General features: G+C 40.3%; 1 protein-coding gene and 1 long non-coding RNA gene across 3 annotated transcripts in view; one reads left to right on the forward strand and one right to left on the reverse strand.

Moving 5' to 3' along the window:
* CACNA2D3 (calcium voltage-gated channel auxiliary subunit alpha2delta 3) overlaps window positions 1–22,124 on the reverse strand; it is a 776,451-nt gene that overhangs the window by 473,356 nt on the left and 280,971 nt on the right. The gene's annotated exons all lie outside the window — the stretch shown is intronic.
* On the forward strand, window positions 754–14,566 carry LOC123612272 (uncharacterized). 2 transcript variants are annotated; one of them, XR_006719494.2, is made up of 3 exons: window positions 754–1,035; window positions 7,508–7,586; window positions 13,534–14,566. It is a non-coding gene; the product is annotated as an uncharacterized LOC123612272 (long non-coding RNA). The 2 variants fall into 2 exon arrangements; XR_006719493.2 differs by having other exon boundaries at window positions 754–1,011.

Consider the following 22,124-nt stretch of genomic DNA (forward strand, 5'->3'; position numbering starts at 1 on the left):
TCTTCCACCCCTCCACTAAGTGTAGAATCCAACAGTTCAGGTCTTCTCATTGATTGAGCTAGACTCCTGTTACCAAATAGAGTCAAGCTTCAGATTCAACAGAAAATATCCCTAAATAGCAAAAAGGCTGCAGTCTGTGTGCCCTCTCCAATTGGTTGGTGGTGACTGCCTATAAATATGTGTTAAGAAGGCTTCTCAGGCAGTATCTCAATCCAAGGAATAAATGTATGCTCCCTTTTTAATGGTGGCCCAGCCTCTCCTACACCATCCACATCCTTGAGAACTCATCACTCCCTGGTTTAGCTGTTGGCAAACTGTTTCTGTAAAGAGCCAGATAGTACATATTTTAGGTTTTGCAGGCCAGGCAGTTTTCTGTCACAACATTTAATTCTGTTGTTTTAGCAAAAGTAGCCAATACATAAACAAATGGGTGTGGCTGTGTTGTAATAAAACTTTATTTACAAAAAATGGCAGCTGGCAAGAAATGGCCTGCCCTAGTTCCCTCTTTAACTCTTGCCAGGTGAGAGGCACCTAATCTCATAAATCACAATGTCGTAATGCAGTGCTTCTTAACTCAGGCCGCGGAGCTTTTCAACATCCAGATGCCCAAGCCAAACCTCAGAACAATTAAATCCAAATCCCAAAGCGGTATTTTTTCAGCCTCTCCCCTCCTAAGTGATTCCAATGTACAGCCCAGGCCAAGACGCACTGTTTGCAAGGGTGATTTCTACTTCCCCTTCCTGCTGGGTAAGCTGCATAAGAACTGCAAGGCCCCACCAGGGAGGGACTGCTTCATGGGCGGGAAGTATCTGCTCCACACATTTTGGCTTTAATGAAATCCTGCCTGTAAAGTTCTCTAATTGTTTCCTGTGTGTGTGTGCTGTGGAACCAACCAACTGTGAACTCCCCAAGGAGTTGGGCCTGTGCTTCTCTGCTCACCTACTCACTATGGAACCCAAGAACAACTGCAACTTGGAAAATTCAGCCCATGGTTTGGACCCAGAACACAAGGTCAGCAAAGCCAGCACCCAGTCAGTAAGTAACTGGATTGGTGAGGTTCTCCAGAGAAGCTGAATGGGGAGGAAGGGAGAAAGAGAAAGAGGGGAAGAAAGATATGGGGCGGGGGGTACTAATTATTGATTAAAGGAATTGGCTCATTTGATTGTGAGGATTGGGAAACCCAAAATCTGTAGGGTAAGCTGACAGGCTGAAAATTCAGGTAAGAGTTGACATTGCAGTCTTGAGTCCAAATTCCGTGGGGAAGGCCAGGCAGGCTGGAAACTCAGATAGTTTTTTCATGCTGCAGTCTCAAGACAGAATTGCTTCCTCCTCAGGGAATTTGTCTTTGCTCTTAAGGCCTTCAGCTGATTGGATGAGGCACCCCTCATTACAGAGGATGATCTGCTTTACTAAAAGTCTATTGCTTTCAAGTATTAATCACGTCTAAAAAGATACCTTCTTGGCATCGTAGAAACTGGTGTTTGACCAAACAAACAACTGGGCACCATACCCTAGTCACGCTGACAAATAAAACTGACCATCATAGGACTAACCCATCTCAATGGACTGTCACCTATCAGTTGAGCTCCTGCTTCGCATCCCCTGCTATCCATTCAGGCAGCATCCAAAGTGATGGTTTACAAACATGAGTGGGACTGTGTCATTCTCCAGTGGTTTCCTGCCACCCACAAAATAAGCTTTTCCCTAGGCTTTGAAAGGCTCTGCGGTCTGGCTATGGCCCACCTTGCCCAGCTGCTCTCCTCTACTGACCAGCCTCTCACCCCACTCCAGACTTACTGCCCTCTTGCTACTATTTGAACAACAAGCTTGTTTCCACTTTGTCCCAGTCTCCAACCCTTCAAGGCAGGCTGGACCAGTGCCCTAGGACTGCCTGAGGAGGTCACTCCCTCAGTTTTTATAATACACTCTGCTGTTGGCCTAAGCTAACTTCGGTGGGTTTCTGTTCCTTGCAAGCATTGAGAACTAACTAGTACACTCATCACATCCTGATGGTGAAGGACCCCCAGGAACTTCTCAGGAAGACTTGCCCTCAGCATCTCAGGCCCCACATGGGCACATGCCTATACCATGTGTGGGTCCTTGTCCTTGTACATCCCCACCTGGCCCTATTACTGGCTTCTGTCTCTACCAATCCAGTCCTGTCGGCCCAATCATCACTCATCTTTCTCTCCCTGACCTTTATGTGCCTCAATTTCCTTACCTATAAAGTGAAGCAACTATGAACTCTTCACCAGCTGCATATTAAACTCCCCTCACAAGGTCTGGCACAGGTAAGAACTCAATAAAGGGCAGCCGTGGTTAAGGGCTCAATCCCAGCTACAAGGCCCAGGGCCCTCCCATTCCCCTGAAGCCTTTCTCCTTCCCTGTTACCCTGGTGCCTCTGATCTCCTCTCCTCTTATGAAATCAAGGGGTTCTTTGGCCCTTTCTGTCAAGATATTTGCTCCCCCTGGGAATTCTTAGAGGGTTTGTTTTGGATGGTGAGCCACCTAAGACAAGCAGGCAGCTTTGCATCCCTGGATTTCAAGAGCATTTTTCCTTCCCAGAGACACCTTACCTTTCTCATCTCCAAGCACCTGGCACCAAGCACTTTGCCTGGAAGTCTTTAGTCAAATGTAGATGAATGAATGGATATATCACTACTTGTCTATACCACTTAGGGAGACATTTTCATGTTTCACCACCAGCTGGGGAAGAGCCTTCCCACTCCCTGCCCAGAAGTTAGTTCCAAGCCAGGGGAGGAATCTTTGGGCCTCCTGATTCCCCTCCCTCTGCCTGAATATCATCCTGCACAGGGTCCACTCATGAAGCAAGAAACTAGCCAGTATGGCAAAGAGGAGGAGGGGCTTTTGAGTTCAATGCCCAGGGTGGAAACTGCTTGCTTCCTAAGGCACCCTCTCATCTCTGTGACTCAGTTTCTTTAACTGTGAAAAGGAAATGGAGACACCTACCTCTTTAGGTTTGAGGCCTGAATGGAATAAATGTACAAAAGCAATGCACACAGAGCCCAGAGCAGGCTCTTAATATGTTTTGGTTCTTTCCTCTTGTCTTTAGTATTTTCCCCTTCCCTACTTTGGGATGATGGCCAGATTTTTACAACTTAGATTAAAAAATAAAAATTAATAGGAATATTAGTTCCAAATGAGCAAAGCAAATACCAAAGCCCCAGTGCATGTGTATCCTGTGGGGAAGTGACATATATTGCTACTCATCCATGCCCCTCTCTAAACATCTAGTGCTGTCTGGTTACTACTTAGTAATCTCATTTTCTCCTCATATGTGAAAATTGATTTTTTAATGATCTGTTCCAGAATATTTCTAGGTATTAATGTTATATTAACTCATTTATAATTCCCCAAGTGTCACAGTTCCTTTAAAAAACCAGACAATGACTATCCCTCTCCCAGCCATCTGGAATCTCTGGCCTCTGAGAATATTAAAAAACAAGTATTAAAGTCCTACTTAATAAGATACGTATGCAGGCCTTGGCTGGCAGCTCCCTACAGGTTTGGCTGGCTACTGGCGTTTCATTTTAAGGGCCTTGGAGTGGAGAATTTAATTCCAGCATGCTGGGTTCAAATCCCAGCTCTGCTGCTTAACCTTAATCTCTCAGTTACTTCATCCATAAAATGGGATCACAACCACCCTCATAATAGTGAAGTCATCATGAGGAATACATAAAGGGTTGGAAAAAAAAAAAAGCACCCAGTTCAGTGCCTGACTCAACAGTATTAGGTTGAATTGTACAAAGTTGCCCATTTTGTAGGTCAAAAATTGTTGTATATTTGTAATTTCATATGGTTCTAACAAGGTTTTGACAAATAGTAATTGTCACTACTGAGGTGGAACTGGCTGGCAGACAGACAGCAGAGGGAAAAGACAAGTGAGAACACCATCATCTCCTACTCACCAGAGAGGTCTTCTTCAGTATCCACTTTGCCCATGTGCCTCAACATAGGACCACCTCATCTCTGTTCCCTCCACCCAGACAGTCTCTATTAGTCCCTCCATTGCTCTGTGATTCTCAGTCCACGTGGCCTCCACCCATGCTGTTCCCTCTGACCAGAATACTTTCTTCAGCTTTCACCTACAGAATCCTCATTCCACCGAATTATCACATCCTCAGGGCAGCTGCCTCTGACCTTTCCGACTGGGGACAGCCCTATCAGGCACTCTTGAAGTCTAATGGGACCCTGTTAAAGAGCACTTACTGTGAGGGTCATCACATTTATCTGAGTGATTATTTGGTTGATACAGTCTCTACTCTACAGTGTGACATATTATGTTTGCAGGGACCACAGCTGTTTCTTCTTGTGCCACTGTAATCCCAGCACCTTTTATAATACCTGGCACACAACAGGTACTCAGTAAAGATTAATGAAGGAAAATGAAAGGATGAATATCTCACCATAGCAGAGCCTGGCACTGGTCCCCAAGACATCGCAGGAACTAGATGGGCTGAGCAGCCAACAGTGAGCCAAAGTCTGGCCTAGAGAGAAAGGTCTGTGGGCCCAGGCTCCTCCGTGGCTTATCTGGATGACTGCTCAGTCCAACACTAGGATAGGGAGCCTCTCAAGGCATCTGGGGACTTCTGTGTGGTTCCCAAACATATGGACACCTTGTCCTGGCTGGGCCTTCTATCATTTTTTTTCATTCATCAAATGATTTCTGAAGGCCTTCTATGTGCTTCTTCTAACCTTGCCACTCAACCTACCCACCAACAACCAAAATGTTTATTTAGAAATTAAATAAAGCTGTCATTACCCTGCTTAAGCAATGGCTTCCCACTGGCACAGAATAAAACCCAAGGCTATGCTTGATCTAGTTCTTTCCTGCTTCTCCAACTCAATCAGACACACTGGCCATCTCTGGATCTTCACAAAGACCAAGGTTATTTCCATCTCAAGGTCTCTGTATTTATTGTTCATTCCGCCCACAATGTTTTTCCCTTGAGACCTTTGCATGGGTGGCTTCAGGTCCAAGCATAAATGCCAGCTCTACCACAAGGCCTGCCCTAAACACCCCTAGCTACATTTTTCCCAGTTACTGTCAAGCCCAGTGCAACAGAACTTTGTGCAATGAGTCATCTTCTATGTTTACACTGTCTAATGTAGTAGCCACCAGCCACTTATGGTTATTGAGCACATGAAATGTCAGCAGTAGGACTTAAGAACTAAATTTTTAATTTGATTTCATTTTAATAAAAAAAATTTAATTTAACTTTAAATAGCCACACATGGCTAGTGGTTACCATTCTGTATAACACCAGGCCCAAAACCCTACTGTGTTTCCTTTTTTGTACTCAATACCTGCACTCTTTATTTGTTCATAAATTTATGTCCATCTTCCCCATTAGAAAGTTAAGCTTCATGTAAGACAGGGACTTTTTCTGTCTTGTTCATAGCTAGAATCCCAGTGCCTACAACAGTGCCTGGCTGTCGGGAGACACACAAATGTGCTTTGAATAGGCAGGCTTGTACCAAAAATAGGTGTTGATACAATTACCCTCATAACATCTATCCAAGAGCAGGAGTTTTCACCCCAGCATTTTTACCCCAAGCAATTGTGAAATGTGTCACACTTGTTACTGCTAATTCTAGAAGTACTCACATTTGCAAAGGTCTGTCTTTTCTAATTAGTTAGAGTAGATTTAAGGTTATCTGAATAATAAGCTCATGCCCAATCATCTGAATCCAGATTGACTTTCTTGAGTGGGAGGGAGAGGAAGTGACTAACAGCTGGAAAAGAAAAATTGCATATGGTAGTCTGTCACACATATGAGCATCATCTGTCACTTCTACTCAAGAGAAAAATGGCAAATAATGTTGAATAAGATTGCTTTGGTCTGCTCAGCATCCCTTCTCCCTTGTTTTGGTAACAGAACCCAATTCTCCCATACAGGGGAAGATGTCAATCAAGGCGGCCCTGTCAGTCACACTCCAGCATGTGACCCAGGCTGGCCAATCAGAGTCCTTTCCAGACAATGCTGTGAATGTTAGGAGATGGAGGTTCCTGCACTTTTGATCATGTGTCACAAGTTACTGCTTTGGGCTGCCAGTGGCCATCCTGCCCCAAACACAGAGATCACTCTTCTGAGAACAAAACCACATGGAAACAAACAGAGCCAAGAGCTGACAAGAAAGAATAAAATTTGATCAAATGATTCTGGTCAAATCCTTAACTCTAGTCATGCTTAAGGGCAGAGTCACACCTAGGAATGCCCAGGTAGTAAGTCAAAAAGCCCCTCTTTGTTTTTGATTCTAATTTGACTTGGGTTGCTAAAGTACTGACCAAGAGTTCAGATATACTGCCATCAACACTTGCAGTAAGATTGGCTTCCCTGAACCTCAGTTTTCTTCACATGTGAAAGAGGGACAAAAACTTCTACTCCTGTCAGTTATTTTATTAGAATGATGAAATTTATCCTAAGATATAGAAGTGCTTGATGGAATTCAAAGGACTGAATTTAGCCAGGCCTCAGGAAAGGCCTAGAATCACAATCAAGAAGCCATCAGGCTCCTGGGCCAAGTTCCCTCACGCCTTCTTTCTGCTCTTCTCTGGGTGTTTGCACCCATTTCCTCTCTACAGACTGGCTTTCTTGCCCCACACTGGTTCATAGGGCAAAGAGAAATACTCATAGATTCTCCATGTTTACACCTTTATATTCAGAGATTAACTCAAAATAAATTGAAATTTTTGATCCAATTCCCAAATCCTAGGAGAGGGACTCTAATTGGTCCACCATGTGTCAGAAGACCACTCATGGTCCAATTAACAATAATGGCTTAGGTGGGGTGATGTGGTCAAGCTGTACAGATATGGTTCTTTGAGGCCCACCATCATGAATGAAGGGCCTATAGAGCATTTTTATAAGGATTTACAGAGCTAACATACTGTGCATGAAATCATCAGTAAGAAAGAGTTGATGGTTACATGGCTCACACTCAAGAACTACGAGTCTGAACGTGTGGACTCTAGGTCCAAACCAGAAAGCCAGCTTACAAGACTAGCCATCCTATAATGAGCTCCTTTAGTGTCTAATAACTAGATTTCCTTGGTTCAAGTTAAAAAATTTACCTGTGAATTTGAATCCATAAACAAGTACCAAAATGTGAAAGAACAAGACTCAACTGAGATACTTGGGTTTTAGAGCATAATGCTTTATACACAATATCCTCTGACACTAAGGCAAATCCATATTTGGGGTGCTACACATTAGTAGTATTAAACTGCATTTAAAATAATCTACCTAAGTTGTTCTTCAAAGGAACTCTCATAGTTTCCAATAGTCTAAAATAAAGTTTCTTCACAAAGCCCAATATAAGTAAGAAATAAGTCACCCTCTAGTTTCTACATGATAATAACTTTGCCATTCCCACTTGGAAGAGTTAGGAAGCAATTAAAAGATAGACATGGAACTTGGATCCATTATCATCATTATTGCAGCAGTCTAGTTGTTCTGATGATTTACTTCTGCATTTCTCACAGGATGCTAATTGAGGAAAAGACATAAAGACCACAGCAAACACAACACAAAAGGAGATGACAGCCATCTCTAGTTACCAAGGTAACAAATTATATTAATGTCTTTTTCATCACTACCTAGCATCTTAAACTCAGAACTGCTTCTTTGATAAAGAAAAAACATGTGATAACTGAACAAGTATCATTATCAGTATTGTGCCTACTGTGCAGTGCTAGATTTCCCAAAGGTTAACTTAGTATATGCTTGGAGTGGGGTATTTCATGATGGGGGATGGGATGGAGAATGGAACGGAGAAGAAATACGAGCTTTTCTAGATATATGAAAAATACCTAGAACTTTGTAAAATCTAGAAAAATGGTGTTTCATTTTCAACACAGTAAGTTTTGTGTCATTTCACAAACTGCCAGTGTTATTTGAAGCTATATCAAGAGTGATGTGCCCACGGACAGTTCCATTTCCTTGCTTAGGACCTCTTAAGGTCTTACTCAAACTCTCCTTCCCATCTCACCCCATGAGACACTACAGCTTAGCATGATTAAGTAATTGTTTGAAGGTCCTAGATCTAGGAGGTGGCAGATCTACACTGAAAAACCGATGTGACCAACTCCAACACACCTACTCCATTTTTGGATGTTCTGGGCTGCTTCCCAGAATTACAACTTCACAAGACATGAGGGAAAAGCAGTCCTCTATTACAGAATACTTATATAATGCATCTTCCTGTATTTAGTGAGTGTTCTGAATATGTTTGAGTGAACTGAACTATTATCTGAATCATAATAATCTACAAAATGAGATGTCACGTCAAGAAAACAAAAACTAGAAATTAAATACAATGACATTCCATACGGATTCAGCACCAACTACTCAGGAATAAGATGGAAGATTGTGAGACTCATCTTATTCTCACTCAACTTTCCTTGTTTATTTGTGTTACTGTTTTGACTTCATATGACAATAAATAAGTGGGATAAAGAATTAAATATCAAAATAAAAAATAATACAAGACAGTAAATCCATTTAGTGCCCAACACATCTTTTGAGATAATGCTCTGGAGAAAATGGATAAACTCTTCTGTGCTGACAATACAGACAGGGAATTGCTCTGTGGCAAGAGAAAACAACTTCAATTTCTTCTTGTCAATGGAGGTTAACCTTCTATGTAACCTTAACAAGGTCCTTTCCCACCATGTACACCGTGAAGGGTCTGCAAGACTTCACCTAATCAACTGTAAGATGCTATTTGCTTTAGAGGCCTTTAAGATAAGAAAACAGAATTTTTTAGGCTCCGTGTGTCAGGACTTTGAAAAAAAAAAATCATCGTGTGGCATAGCAGAGATATCTAGACTTATATCAGCAACAAACTCTTACAGCTGGCAACCATGTAAATATATACACACATACACACACACAAAAACCCTTTTAAGGTTAGTATTCTTAATTTTCAATGCCTCTTCTACCAATTTAAAATAGTAATAGCATTCTCTGAATGCTAGGCTTTTCAACAGGATTCATCATTCATTCATTCATTCATCTATTCTCTTGATTAATATTTGCCAGGCACCTGTCAGGTGTTAGGGTGAGTAGTGCTCAATGAGTATCCGATGTAATCTCCTACATTTCTTACATCCCTTGTAGTTGGTGTGGGGCAAGTAACTAGTTTGACCAATGGGCTGTGAGCTGATGTGATATGTGTCACTTTCTATCTAAAGTATTTGAGAGGGGGCTATGAGTACCCCACACTCTCTTTCCCCTTGTAGTAATTCCAGAAGCAACATATTCCATATGACAAAATAAAGATGTCCAGGTCCCTAAGTCACCCATTGTAAGAGAAATGCCCAGGAAAGCTCCTGGATCCACAATGGCATTTATATAGGCAAGAAATAAGCTATGTGATAATTCCCTAAGGTTTCAGGTTTGTTTGTTATACTGACTAATGCAGTTGGGCACTGAACTAGGCATGTATAAAGAAGAGAAATAATATAAATCCCTGCCCTAATTTATTCAAATTAAAGAAAATTGAAAATAAACATATAAATTATGGGCATTAGTCTTTTATAAAAATGCTTTCTTAGATTAGTTTAAACCACCTCAATTCACATTCAGCTCTCCCTGCTCACTAGTAATGAAGGCATTCTGTTTGGTTGAAAGCCTTCCATTAGTTTAAAAGCTCCAATTGTTGAACCGTCAACGTCTATAATAGTGCAATAAAGGACAGAATAACTAAGTGTTATGTAAGCAGAAGCTATAGCGATATTAACATTCATGAGTTTACCCACCACAGTTCCATTCATAATCAATTTAGAAATACAAACACAATAATAAAGATTTCAACTTATAAAGAAGCCAAATGCTTCCCCTTTCCCCTTCCCACTCTACCCCTAAAGGACAACTAAGTCTGGATTATCAGTTTCTTCTGTGACATCTCAATTCTGCTCTAATTATTATGGGAAGAAATACTATTAGAGGGTTACCAAACACAGAAAATGCAATTTGTTAGGAGATGGAATTGTAACTTACATACTATTGATATAAATTTCTCCCATGTTATCCTTAAAAGGGAAAATATGTTTATCTGCCAATGCAACCCAAAGAAACATAAATAACTGACCGTTCAAAAGGAAAAACTCATTTTAGAAATCCCCATGTGTATATTTTAGCATCACTTAATGAAAATTTTGTATAAACTAACAGAGGCAATATGATAACGTGCTGTAAGTATGTCTGCACCCATAAAGATCCACTTATATAAACTAACGCAGACATTGCTTAACCCCTCAAAGTGTAACTTCCCTCTCCTCAGAAAGCTACACATTAATTCAAATTTATTCACTTCATAAGGTCTAGGCAAATGGAATTCAGATAAACTCACCTAGTGATAGAGTCGCCTGTAGTCAGGGGTGGAATAAAATGAGAATGTTTATTACCTTTTCAACCACTCTGGAGAATGAATGCCATGTACAATTTTTGGAAAAAGATGTAAAGGCTGGGCTTGCGAGAACAAATCACTGTGAAAGAACTGAGCACAATTACCAATCATTTCACATGCTCAGACTGTTTTGACGTCTTTGATCTACCCCCAGAGAAGCCACAGAAGCCAGGTCACCAAGAAGCCACCCCAAATTCCAGGGCCAGTGTGAAATATTAGCCCCAGGTTTTCCAGAGGGTGGTAATAGAGATCACACCACTTAACCATCTGCTTGAGGTTTCCGAGAAATCCTGCAAGCATCCTAGGAACACGCTGAAAACACAACTTCACTTTGGCTGTGCATCTGAAACACCAGAAGGGAGTGAAAGTTTGCGGGAAGCTAAGAATTGTCCCAAAGCTTTAGAAGACAAAATACACATGTGGCGTCTTATCAAACATCCTTCCTGTTTTCTACTCCAGGGCAGCCTGGCCAGAGGCCAACCTTTCAAGTTTGACCTCTATAGTCCCTTCCTAGAAGCAGTTGCAGAAGTGCTGTCCATCTCAGGGAACCTGGATTCCAGGAGGCCATCATGAAACGAGCATCTCCAGACCTTGCTCATTCTCCCCAACAGAGCCACAGAGAGGATCAGACAGTGTCCCAGGACCCGGGGACCCCTGTAGTCATCACAGAGAAAAATGATCTCAGGCCTATGACTCAGAAGTCTTGGATTTTCTTCTCAGAATTATTTTTTCACCTGAACAAGACTTCAACTTTCAGAGCCTCTGTCAACAAGGCATTTCCACCCAATGGCCCAAGGGCTCCCCAACCAGCTTCCATGCACTCCAGATTCTAGAGGTTGTTCCAAGGCTTTTCAGTCATTTAACACCATCCATTACACTTGTACAGAAGTATAAGTCCATGTTTTCCACCAAAAGGGCTCCACGTGGAGAAGAAATTAAAATAGCCCTGGAAATTAAGAGGCATCCCATGTAGACCAGCCACAATCATTAAATTACTGAAAGTTCCATGTTCAGGCTTAAATTTTCGACCCACATTTTATATTCTATAACTCATGTATTTGCAACCCTGCTTTTATTATTTTTTCTTATTACAAGACCCTCCCCCCCCATTTCAGTAACTGGAACATGTATTTACTACTACCCAGGAACTGAAAACAACACTGGTGGTGGGTCAAGGCAGTAAAGTAGGTTAAGAAAGCATAATGAGGGGATCCAAGGAGTAAGAACACTTTTTTGATTGTGAGATGCAGGCTCAGCAAATCTACATGGCCCTCTATCAAGCAACAATCTCAGCAAAAGCATTTTATTTTCAAAGCCCTAAGAAGAGGCATGATGAGAAATTTTTTAAAAATATATGTTCAGAGTCAGAAATTCTCAGTGCGATTGTTTCGGGAGGGGGCCTTTTAATACAACTTTAGGATTTAGGAGGAAGTTTTAAGCCCTATTATAGGCTCTACTTGTGTGAATCTGTGCAGGTATGCAAAGTTTGGGAATGGACAGTTTCCTATGATTTTTGGATTCTGACAATTGAGAGGGGGAAAAATTTCTCCTGGATTTTTTACAGAATTAATCACAACAGGATAAGACAGCATGCTAAGCAGAGACAGGTTTCTCAACTTCCGAAGATGGTATGATATTCAATTGAATAAATAACTAAAAAATTTGGTTAACGGCTGCCCAGTGAGCATATATTACTATAAGATCTTAAAATACATCATTCAATCACTTGCTTTTAAGTGTTTGGTCACATATTTTATAACACTGTTTAAACAATTTCTTCTTTTAGTGAAATTATTTGGTAAAATAATGTCTCCAAATAACAGTTCTATGGCTGAAGGACACGTGGAGTAATTGGAAGCCTTTTCTGCTATTGAGTTATGACATCTCTGAGAATGGAGGGAGGAAAGGTGGGAGCCACCACACAGCTGCAGACTTTGCCAATTTCAAGAAACAATCCAAAATGGGGAAAATATGGGAGAACTGAGGCAGGTTCCAGAAGTTTCCCAAACTCGTCTTTTTTGTGCCATGATCAATTTTTGCTATACAATATCACTTGTTAGGTTCATTAATTAATAACTTGTATTTTGCTGTTATTTTAAATTTTAAATATACTTCTTATAAAAGGTAACTGTATATCACTACTATAACTAGGAAAACATATCACATACCATGGGTTAGAAAGGACCATAACAATATAATCAAAAATAAGCAAAGGTATTAAATTCTAGCTAACTATAGCTGCTTGCTCTCTCTTGGTTAAAAAGTGAGCTAATCAGGAATTAGAAGGATGCTGAACATATATTAATACTGAATGGAGACTTCCTTCCTGAGGTTGTCAGAGGGATTAATTGAAAAAGGAATAACTCTACCACTGTTGGGCCAATGTCCCTCCCCATGAAAAGTCCCACCCAAATTCCTCTCAGGTACCAGTCCTTAAGTGATCATGAACAAGAGGGCACACTATGGGGAAGACCACTCTATGTTATGGGACTGAGGATCCATAGAGGAGTTTTAACCTTAGAAAGGATCAGAGCTGAAGTCCAAAAATCTCTAGGGACTATGTGGAGATGAGATTGGAAGAAAGACAGCTAGAAGACCAGCCAAGAGACTGAGGCAGAAATCCAGCCAAGAGATAATGATGACTTAAAAGACAGAGAAATCTAGTATCAAAGATAAGAGGTATTATTGCCTTAGTTCATTTGGGCTGCTGTAACAAAATACCTTTTATAAGACTGAGTGATTTATAAACAAAAGAAGTGTATTTCTCACAGTTCTGAAGTCTAGGAAGTACAAGGTCAAGGCACCCGCAGACTCAGTGTCTGATGAGAGCCCACTTCCTAGATGACTCTTTGCTGTAACCTCACGTGGTGGAAGGGACAAGTGAGCTCTCTGGGGTTTCTTTTATGAAGGCATTAATTCCATTCAGAGAACTCCACCCTCATGACCTTATCACCTCCCAAAGGCCCCACCTCCAAATACCATCACATTGAGAATTAGGCTTCAATATATAAGTTTGAGGTGGTCACAAATATTCAGTTTGTTTCAGAGATTGTTATTGTTGTTGTTGCTGTTACTGTTGTTATTATCTCTATTTTGCAGATGAGGACCCAAGAGTTTGAGAGATGGGGCAAAGACTTGCCCGAAGTCTGACAACAATTTGCCCAAGTCTTGTTCAAGCTACAACTTGAAGCCTAGTATGGCTAACTCTATAACTATTACTCCTCAACCACTGATCTCTCTCTCCTTCACCTCTTCCTTCTCCCCTTCCACAAGGCCACGTGGGTTCAGGCAGCACTGATGTATTTCCAAGCCTCCTCCCAGGCTTACAGTTCACAGCACAGAAGGGAGCCCACGGGGGTTGTCAGCCCACAGAGTTGATGCCTCTTGCTGGTCCTAGTTGATTAGGCTCACATGCAGATGTCATCTGGTGCTTTGTTTTGAACTCATTTTCCTGGAGACAGATCAACTGAGGCAGTGGCCTATATCCTTTCACCAGCCAGGATTCCTATTGTTATTCATTTGATATGGGAAAAAATCCCACCCTGGATCTCTCAATCTAAGAAAACAGACAAAGAAATATTTGCTTTTCAAGATAAAAGCTATTTAAGGTTGATTTTTACTACTTTTTACTATTTTTACTACTTAGAACTTTATGATGCTTCCAGCAAACAGGCTATAAGCCACAGTATGGCAAAATCCACTAGGACTCTGAACTTTTTAGATGATCCTGTTTCTTGACCCAAAGATAACACCATAAAGTGATAAAGCAGACCTTTCAACGCCTATAAAATCCCATGCAAACATCCTAAACTTCTCAAGGGCACCCACTTTTTTTAGTTATAATTATAGTGTTGGGCAACTAATGGAACTCAACGCAGTTCAGAGATCACAATATTATAATGAAGTGGGTCACCTTTTACAACTATTTTATATTAATTGTACTATGCTTCTTCTTTTAAACTTTCCACATGTTTAAATCCATTTTTTAAAGCAACTTTGTTGCCCAGGACCTCAAAAGAAATAAACACTATATGAATAATACTTGTAATGTTACTAAGCAGTGCCAGCCATTGAGGGGAAAGAGTTAGCCCAGATCAGCAAATTTCTCTTCCTTCCAAAAATAAAAAAGGCAACAATATCAGCATAATTACTGGTTGTTGTTTTTTTTTCTCTCTGTTAGATTCTGGTTTTCTTATTTACAACAACGGGCAGTTTAACCAGAGTAAAACTGATAGTATATTGAAGGAAACCTGACAATTAGCAGACTAAAACTCAATTAATTTAATACTTTATTTAAAAATTTCTTCCTATTCTCCCCTTGATTCAATACCAAAAAATTAATAGTAATAAGTATGCACAATACCTACTATGGTAATCAGAATTCTAAAGATGGGCCCATCCAAAATTCCTGTCCCCTGATTATTCAATCAAACATAAATCTGGGGGTATTTTGCAAGTGGAATTGAAGTCTCAAGTCAGTTAACCTTAAAACATGAGATGTGGGCCTGATTCAGACAGGCAAGCTCTTTAAAAGCAGAGGGTTTTTCTGGCTATTAGCAGAAGAGGAAGTCAGACAGATTCAAAGCACAAGAAGGATTCAGCAGACCCTTGAGGGCTTTGAAAAAGGAGGGGCCACGTATAAGGGCTAGAGAGCAGCTTCTAGGAGCTGGGAGCAGCCCCTATGGACAGCCAGCTAGGCAGTGGGGACCGCAGTCCTACAACCACATGGAATTGAATTCTGCTAACAATTTGAATAACCTGGGAAATGGTTTCTTCCCAGGACCTCCAGAGGAGAACCCAGCCCAGACAGCACCTTGATTTCAATCTTGTGAGACCCAGAAAACCAGCCAAAGCCTACCCAGACTTCTGACCTACAGAACTCTAAGGTAGTAAATTGATATTGTGAGATAGTAAATTGAAATGCTAATTTGTGACAATTTATTATGCAGCAATAGGAGAGTAATGCACTACCAAATGCATGGCTCTATGCTAGAGGGTTCCAAGATGAAGTGTACACACTTTGATGTGGTCAGTAACTGAGCAGTTTTCCTTCTAGAACATAAATTAAGAGCCTCTCTTCCTTCTACAAGTCCAAGGAGCTGTGTGACATAAAATCCTTCAGTGAAGTGTCATGAGAAAGACCAAAAGCAAATGGACAACAGGAAAGGGCTCATTTAAATAACAAGTAGCAGATTGAAATCCCTCTAGAACTCTACAGATTGAAGGATGACAGAGCGTGCTGAAAGAATGAATGTTCATTGAACAACCAGGCTTAGTCAGGCACTGGGCTAAGATATTAACCTTACAAAGATATTTTGAGGATTAAATGAAAACAAATAAAACTGTATAAGTAATAAGAGTAAGAACTCCCGAGTCTAATTGGCTTAAATAATAGAAAAATATATTACGTGATATAAGAAGACAGACCAAGCTGGTTCAGAAATAATGACTCTGAAGACCCAGATTCTTTCTATTTCTCCATTCCACCAAACTGTTGATTTTGTTCACCAGTTGGTAGCAAGATGGCTACAGCTGCTTTGGTTTTTGCATTCAGAAATTATGTTGTCCAGAGGAAGAAGATTAAGATCAAGAGAAAATTCTCCCAGAATCCTCCTAGTAGATGTCTCCTCAAACTTCACTGACCAGAGTCTGGCCTCATGCCCAAGCCTGGACAAATCATGTGCAAAGGAAATAAAGAAAGGATAAGCTTCTCCCAAATAGAAGAAACCCCTGGAAATGCATACAGGGATTCTTGGATAAAGAGTAGATTTCTGAACCAAATTAGGGTTCCATTAGAATGAAAGAGAGAGATAAGAATGCTGGATGGGCAACCAAGAATAAGTATCTCATGTAGAAACTCTGGGCCTGGCATAAAATACATACTCGAATGTTGGCTATAATGTTTACTACTTATGCCTTATCTCACTTAGTCCTCACAATGATTCTAAAGGAGATTTATTTTTACTATTGCTACTATCATTAAAAATATTAAAGATAAATAAACCAAGGCTCAAAGTGATGGAGTTACTCTTTCAAGGAAACACTCCTAATATGTAACAGAATCAGAATTCAGATCCAGGTCTAACTAATGGTAATTGATTTCAGAAAAAAATGTTTGCTCTGCTGGAAAACTATAGCTCCAAAAGTAAAGTGTAAATTTTTCTAGCCTCTTTCAATCAGGCTGGGTAACTATGACATAAATCTGAATGAAAATTAGGACTACTCAGTGGGGACAGGACACTCGTGAGAACCCATGCCACATATCCAGTCTCATCAGGAGAAAAGAGTACTAAAACCGACTGAAAGAGGAAAAGTCAACCTTCGTGGGCACAGATCACTTTCAAGTGGAACGCTAGAGCTTCCTTAAACTGCTGCCTTGATTCTACCTTGCTTTTGTAAAATAGGAGATGCAAAGTCTTTAGTACCAGATGTTTTTCTCCCACCATCAATGTTTCAGTGTTTCTTCAATGCCTTATTATAGCTTAAACTACAGATTGAAGCAAAAGGATTCTTTTCTTTAAAATGCTTGTTTCTGAGAGAGAAAGAGAAAGAGAAATAATGTGCTGGATTTTCTCTTCATTATCAGGTTCTACCAAGATAGAAGATTTCCATTTTTTGTTGTTTGGATTAAAAGAGATGCATTCTTACAACATTCTTGGTTTTGATGTTTGTTGAGTATAGGTTTTTAAATAAATAATCTCCAGAGACAGGATCGCACATATATCTCCTTGGGATGCCATGCTGTAACAGACAGGAATGCTGCAACTGTAAGTGACAGGAAAAAAAAGAAGGAGAAGAACAAGTCCAACTGGTTTAAGCAAAGAATAAGAATGCTCAGGTAACTGAGGAGTCCAGAAATTTATCTGACCCCGAGGCACAGCTGGATGACAGAGACTCAAACAATGTCATCTGGATTCTGTCTTTCTCTGTCTGTCGTCTCTACTTTCTGCTATGCGAGGCTTTCTGTTTTCAGTCAGGCTTTCTCCACTGAGCGGCAGATGGCTTCTTACAGCCCTGGCTGAAATCTTTGCTGTAGAAGACAGTATGCCTTCCCTGGTAGCTCCAGCAAAGTCCCAGGGTTGGGCTCTGATTGGCTTTAACAGGGTCGTGTATTCATCCTTGAACCAATCACTGTGGCCAGAAAAATACCACACTTTCATTGACCAAACACATATCAAAGCATGTAAATTCTGTGGGCTGAGCTGGGGACCAGTAAGTCCCCAAGGAAGATCTGGGGTATATTATTCAAAGAAGAAGGAATGGGGGATGGGCAGGCAAACCACTCTCAATAGGAGAACTTCCTTCTTACAGAGCTAATCCACTCCTTATCATATCACTGCCAGCCTGGATGATAACCTAAAATGTCATCTACCAAGCATGAAGCCATACATATCAAATGAGTAAAAGACACAAGACAAAGAGGTTTTATATTAAAATTCCCTATGCACCAACCATTAGGAGTAGTGTGAGGGATATTTTTATCCTCCTCTTATCAAATTGAACTTTGAAGAGTTGTCATTTTTCATAAGTTAAAAACTATCAAACATCAGCAATTTCATATGGTTCATCCTAAAATGAGGAATGGATTCTGCCTAATTTCACCAAGCCCTTCCATATTAATAAAAGCTAATGTCTACTGAGAATTGTGCCAGACCTTTAACTCTAGCCCTATAAATACTTAAATGAATTATCTTAAAAAAAAAAAAAAACCTGTGCAAAGCTATATTAGAAAACAGATCAGCAGTTAACTGGGTGAGGGACTAGGATGAGGAGATTGACTATTAAAGGGTACAAGAGAACTTCTCAGCGTGCAGGAAATGTTCTATAGAATGATAATGGCAGTCATTACACAACTGAATGAACTTGTCAAAACTCATCAAATTGTGCACTTGAAATTGGTGGATGTAATTTATACTTCACCAAAACTGACTCTCCAAAAAATTAAATTAAAGAAAAAACACCTTATGATGTCATATTTTACTGACAAAGAAACTAAAGCTATCGTATATAACTATTTAGCGAAAATCAGCAGAGGGTGTGTAATGAGAGTCATAGCAAAGTCAGAGCTGAAGGGCCCTTAGAGACCTGAGAGTTCAGCCCCTTAGCGTACTGACTGAGATGGACATGTATCTGTGTTAGCATGACTGGCAGGTACTCCCCCACTGGTAATGACAGACAGATTTCCGTGATCTCAGCCCTCGTGGCATAGGCAGCACTGACTGCAGCTCTGGATCCAAGAGAGAACTGAGGCATAAACCCCCAGCAAAGTCCATCTCTCCAATATGCAGGTCAGGTACTTAAAGGCCTAAAACTTTTGCGCAAGTATTATGATAAGAGATGTCCTTTTCTCTGGGATATAAGTGGTTGGGGACCCAGTGGAGACAAATCCAGCATAATTTACCTGAGAGTGAAGACAAAACAGAGGAATAAGGAATTGAGAGGGAGCAAGAGGGCCGAGGTCCTGATGACATTGTTTGAATCCTTGGATGAGGCCATGCCTGAAATCTGAAGTAGCCACGACTATGTATCAGTTATGAGAGCCAGACTCATTTTGCCTAAACCCGTTTGTGTTTTCTGTCATTTGCAGCCAAAGAGTCTTGTTTGTATAAATGTGGAAACTGAAAACTCTCAGAAGGATAGTGTTGTGAGTTGTACTATGTTCCCCCAAAAAGGTATGTTGAAGTTCTTACTCCAGGTACCTGTGAATATGGCCTTATTTGAAAATAGGGTCTTTGCAGATGTAATGATATAAGATGAGGTCATGCTGGATAAGGGTGGGCCCTAAATCCAACATGATTTGTGTCCTTACAAAAAGAAGAGAGGACACAGAGACGTGGACTAACACAGAAGAAAAATGGCCATGAGAAAACAGAGGATGAAATTGGAATAATGCAGCTGCAAGCCAAAGGATGCCAAGAATTGCTAGCAACCAGCAGAAGCTAGAAAAAGCCAGGAAGAACTCTTCCCTAGAGCCTTCAGAGGGAGTATAGCCTTGCCAACACCTTGATTTCAAACTTCTAGCCCCCAGAACCGTGAGATAATAAGTTCCTACTGTTTTAAGCAACCAGTTTGTAGTACTTTGTTATGGCAGCCCCAGGAAACTAACACAGGTCTGGTACTGGGAAGAAGGGTACAGTTGCAACAATACCTAAAACTGTGGAAGTGGCTTTGGAATTGGGTAATAGGTTGAGGGTGGAAGAATTCAAGGCACATGATAGAAAAAGCCTAGATTTCCATGAGATGACTGTTGGTAGAAACATGAAAGGCATTTCCGGTGAGTGGGTTCAGGAAAAAAAAGAGAAAATTATAGAAAAAGCTCCTATCATCTTAAAGAATACATATATCGTCATCAACAGAATGTTGCTAGAAATAGGAATGTTAAAGGTACTACTGATGAAGCCTTTTTAAAAGGAAATTATTAACATGTTATGGATACTGGAGAAAAGGTGATCTTTGTTATAAAGCAGCAAAAAACTTGGCTGAGCTATCTTCTATCCCTGAGTGGAAAGTAGAATTTGGAAATGATGAATTTGGATATTTAGCTAAGGAGACTTCAAAGCAAAGTGTGGAGGATGCGACCTTGGTTTCTCCTTGCTGCTAATAGTAAAATTCAACAGGAAAGAGATAAAATGGGAACAGAATTGTTAAACAAAAAGGAAATAGTACTTGGTGATTTGGGAAATTTCTAAGCTATGCAGATAATAAAATCTGAGAAAGTAGGCTCTGGAGAGAACACCAAGAGTGTGGCTGGACAAACTAGTTTGGAGAGATTAGGCAAAAGTATGACTCATGGATCCAATCAACCATCTAAACAGAAGCTGGAATAAAAATGGAATTATCCAGGAAAAATCTGTGGAGAAGCATCCTGTCTATTGCCATGGATCCTCTTGACATTCACAGAAGACTGACAAGGTTTTGAAGACTACTCTATCAACAGAAACACTGTCAGCTGTTCTCAGATGAAGGGAGACAGAGATGGGATGAAATGAAGGAAAAATGACTCTGGGCCACAGCTTCAGAGGCCAAAGAAGGTGGGACCAATAGTGTGAGGTTACCACCTGGGGCCCAGAGGGTGAAGCCTCAAGCCACAGAGTATTATTCTCAGGCCTTGAAATCCATGAAACTTGCCCTGCTGGGTTGCAAACTTGCTTGGAACTAATGACCCCTTTATTTCTTCCAATTTCTCCCATTTGAAATGAGAATATCTTAATCTATGCCCATCTCACCATTGTATTTTTGGAAGCAGATAACTTGTCATAGGTCCACAGATGGAAAGGAATTTTGCCCCAGGGTGGAACATACCTAGAATCTCATCCATATCTGATATAGATGGTTTAGAAGATGAGATTTGGACCTTTGAGCTTATTATATTTAGGTGAGATTTTTGATTTAGAGTTGATGGAGGAATGTGTTAAGATTTGGGGGATATTAGATGGAACTGAATACATTTTGTACATGAGGAGTACTTGAATTTGGGGTTGGGGGCGCTAAGAGCAGACCTTTGTGGGTTGAATTGTGTCCTCTCGAAAGGTATATTGAATTTCTCAACCCAGTCACCTGTGAATGTGACTTCCACCCTCCAGTACCATGAAATAATAAATTTCTGTTGTTTTAAACCAGTTTGTCATAGCAGTCCTCAGAAATTAATACAGGTGAAGGCATCCAGCTCCCCAGAGCCAACCAATGGCAAAACTGTGAACTGTCAACCTGACTTACAGATTGACTTAGCTAACAAAGGGGAAAAAAAATAAAAATTATGTAAGTAGATACTTTAATAACTATTGCTTCCACAAACAAGTGGTTGTTCCAATTATTGCACTTATAGATAGAATGCCCAAGAGAAAGGACAAATAGTAGAGCTTGTGGGTGTATATTTATTTAGATACAGAGTGACATAAAATTGGCACTGAGGTTATTACTTTTATTTAATATAAAAAAGCAAATTTGAAACAAAACTTAAAATGCAAAATTAGCAAATCTTTTTCACTGAAAACATGAGCACACCATATTCATTAATTGGAGTGAATATGACTTACCCTATATATTCAGCTACACATAGAGACAAATTCCTATATTTAGCCAATTCTTCAATAATAGCCAAGAAGAGCAATTCTTTTCCTTTTATACTGTTTATATCAAAGGAGGCCAGAGCTCTCTCTCCTGTGTTTTGCACAATCCACTCTATAAGAAGTATTCACTGAGTATGATTAATAACAGAACATGTACTGATTTTTGCATCCAGCTCCTCTGTTCCATGTTATTCCAACATAGCATGCAGAACTTAAGGATTCAAAAATACAATTCAACTATGATGTTAAAAAGTAGTTTTCTTTTTCTTGTTTTTCAGTGAAGGGCTGATTGTGTGATACTGACCACTCTAAAATAAATAAATACAAGATAGTGTCTCATATGGTACCAAAGAACCCATTATTAAATTCATTTTGATTCAAACAGACATAAAAAGACACAAAATAACTAAAGATGAATCAATCTCTGCAGAGATGATGAATGGCTCCTCTGACAAATAGAAAGACATAGGTCGCCTTGCACTTGAAAAACTAAGACAATGTACTGAAGAAACAATGCGGAAGTGAAGCACCTGATACAGAGACCTGAGTTCTGCGCAAGAGAAACAGATGAGTCCATCCGGTTCAAAAACACACTAGAGGTCTGGGGTGGTTTGATACATG

This window comes from Camelus bactrianus, chromosome 17 (genome assembly GCF_048773025.1).
Source record: "Camelus bactrianus isolate YW-2024 breed Bactrian camel chromosome 17, ASM4877302v1, whole genome shotgun sequence".
Taxonomy (NCBI): Eukaryota; Metazoa; Chordata; class Mammalia; order Artiodactyla; family Camelidae; genus Camelus; species Camelus bactrianus.